The sequence below is a fragment of the Nannospalax galili genome, unplaced genomic scaffold (genome assembly GCF_000622305.1).
Source record: "Nannospalax galili isolate Female #2095 unplaced genomic scaffold, S.galili_v1.0 scaffold1508, whole genome shotgun sequence".
In the NCBI taxonomy this organism is placed as follows: Eukaryota; Metazoa; Chordata; class Mammalia; order Rodentia; family Spalacidae; genus Nannospalax; species Nannospalax galili.
In genome coordinates this window covers 634,878-638,051 of record NW_008358858.1, presented here as the reverse complement: position 1 = coordinate 638,051, position 3,174 = coordinate 634,878, and the positions used below count along the sequence as shown (strand labels likewise).

Sequence of the window (3,174 nt, the reverse complement as noted above, 5' to 3'; positions counted from 1 at the left end):
AATATGGACATTTAAATGTTCATGTCAAAATGATCTGCAGATAAGAAATGAGAAAAAGAGAACAGAAGAGCTCGACACATATACAGAGGTGTATACCTTGGTGTATACATATACCTTGGAGTCTGACAGGATGCAGAGTCGGCATGATAAATTATAAACTTGCAATAGTGGCTTTAATGTGCACTACAACACCTGTATCAAGAAAACTATGTGGCAAAGCCAGTGGTGGCACATCCCTTTAACCCAGCACTGGGAAGGCAGAAGCAGGCGGATCTCTATGAGTTCAAGGCCAGCCTAATCTACACAGTGAGTAGGAGGCAAGCCAGGGATGCAGAGTAAGACCCTGTCTCAAAAAAGGAAAAATCTGTGTAGACTTGCTACCAACAAAACCAATGGCACACATTTAAACAAAAGTAAACAATGTAAAACCTGGGTTGTAAAACTAGTTGCTACAGCCCACATTCTCAGTTAGCTCAACAATCTCATCATCATGTAAGGTCAGCACAAAAGATTCAGAATTAAAAAAGTGTTTTCATCAACCTCCACATGGAAAGTCCATAGCTTTAATGATTTACACAATTCCTATGCTTAATCCTGGGTCAGTACAGATTCCCAAGTTAAAGTCAAGTAATGACTGTTTATTGGAACTCCACTGTACTAAGATGCTAACGTTTTCTTCCTACTGGGAAAAAACATCAGAAGCATTCATTCTTTGCCTGTGAGGGATTTGTGAAAAGCCTAGAGGCGACCACAGAGCTCCGCAAACCTAAGATACAGAACAAACAGGTAAGTAAACAACAAAACCAAACCGATTTCAATAGTCATGTTCCCAAATGTAAAATCTAGTAAAAACAAGTAATGTACATACATGAGAAATACAAAGAGTTTGTTGCAGTTACAGATGCAAAAGAGTATCTGGTTATCTGAGGTTTCTGAACACAATAATTAAAATAAAATTCATATACTGGTTCAAATATTACAATTTTGGTGAGCTGGTCAAGTATTATTTGGATACATATTTGGTAAACCTATAATTTAAGTTACTTTTATCCTCCTTTAATATTTTAGGTACATACCAATGAGAAAAATAATTTGTATTTATGTATTAACAGAGAATAAGTTCTGTGTTTTCAACTGTAAAAAAGTTAGTATTTAATAAGGATGAAAAAAAATGCCAAATATTTAGTTGATAAAAATTTAACATCAACTTACTTTAAAAAATGAAAAAACAATTGAAGCAGATATTATGTAAGTATTCTATGGTCTCCCAACTGATCTGTAACTACAGATGGCATTTAAAAAAAGGGTGTTCAGTGAAGACAAGGACTAATTCATGGGATGTGTTGTTTAAAAATCTGACTTTCAAGAAAACTAGTTGTCTGGCCTAGTTTTAAAGCTAATTACAAAATTTATTTTCTAAATGGTCCAGATATTTTGTCAATTCTTCCAACTCAACAGAACTTCCACCGATTTCCACATTCATTACACACAACAAACGTTGTCATTGGTTCATCAGCACTACGTGTTTGTACCTGTGTATAAGTGCAATTCTTCTTTTTACATTTGCCACATGTGAACAAATCAGTCTGGGTTCCCCCTGTCTTGGCCATCTGATGCTCTCTGATGGCTTCTTTGGTCAAGTTTTTCCGCATCTCTTTGAGCTCGTCACTAGCTATTTCCTCTGCTGTCATTCTAGCAAACAGGTCAGGAGGAATATTCCCACACAGGACATTTTTCCTCAAGTTTGGATTTTTTGCATCTTTAAGATTTGATATCCTACTTCGTACTCTGTTCTTGTATTTCATGTCTGTATTTCTTATTTCCTGATATATAGCTTCCTCAATCTGAGATCCTAGTTCTTCGTCATCAGCTCCAATAGCAACATAGTCATCTCCTGTTCGGAGAGCTGCGGCAAGCATCTCCCTACACTTTAATCGCACAGAATCAGAGGTGCTTGGTGCCCGAGGAAAAGATGAAACGTAAGTATCACGAGCATTTGTCTCATCCTTTCTGCTGCTTATGTTGCCACTGGAACTACTTTCTTCTCTTGCTTCAGGGCTATTCTGTGATGAAATTGTAGGTTCTTTTTTCTTTTCTTCAGTGTCTTTATCAGTTGATGGTCCATCTGAAAAGATGTGTGAAATTCCTAAATCCAGGGTCATGGGAATATTCTTAAGCTCTTTCAGCAAATCCAATGCTCCATCCTATAAAATAAAATAAAATAAACTGTACGCGTTCTTTTTCTGCACCATCTTGTCCATCTTCTTGGCAATGCGAACCACTTCATCCTCCATGGCTCCGGCAGGCCTTCCCCTCACCCGGCCCGCTGGGGACGGGAAGTGGGCGAAGCTGGAGCCGACCCGACGTCGGGAAGCGCTCGGCGACCTAGCCGGCTGTCACATTTTTAAGGATGACTGTATATAAATCTTCATTTTCTTTTTGAACTCTAGAAATGGTTGGTGGAGGAATAGTGATGATGGGACAGCTGGGGAAGAAGACAGAACAAGAAGGAGATCAAATCAGTCACAAATGTGGCACACATCTGCATTTTTAATTCCTAGAAATACTTTTTGAAACCTGGAGTTTAATGAAATTCTTTGTCTCTGGTCTCTTTCCAACTTTAAATACAGATACAAGAGGCTGGAGAGATGGTTAAGGGGTTAAGCATACTGGCTGCTCTCACAGAGGATCTGGGTTCAGTTCCCAGGACCCACATGGTGGCTAACAGCCATCTATAACTCTAATTCCAGGGGATCCAACGCCCTCTTCTGACCTCCATGGGCATTGCACGACATGGGTGCACTTACACACATGCAGGCAATATACTCATGCACATAAAATAAAAATAATAGATAAAATATTTTAAATACAGGTAAGTGCCTCCTTCTCTGCTCCCCTCTCCCCTCCTCTCTCTTCTCCTCTCTGTCTCCATTGCCACAACCTTCATGATCCCCAAACTCCACTCTACTCTATTCTCTCCTGAACACTAGTTCTTGTTTGTGACAACTCAGTGATGCCAAACTCAGTAAGTCCAAACTAAACCCAGACTCATCTGCTTCCTTGTGTTCCCTCTCCCCATTAAGAATCTAATAACCCCATTCACCAAGCTGGAGACTCTGGAAGCCTCAGTTTATTGTCCAGGACTATGGATCTTTCTTAATCACCATTTCTTAT

General features: G+C 39.3%; 1 pseudogene; it reads right to left on the bottom strand.

Annotated features, from left to right (window-relative positions):
- Positions 1-584: 584 nt before the first annotated feature.
- LOC103725114 lies at positions 585-2,309 on the bottom strand (annotated as a pseudogene).
- Positions 2,310-3,174: the final 865 nt, after the last annotated feature.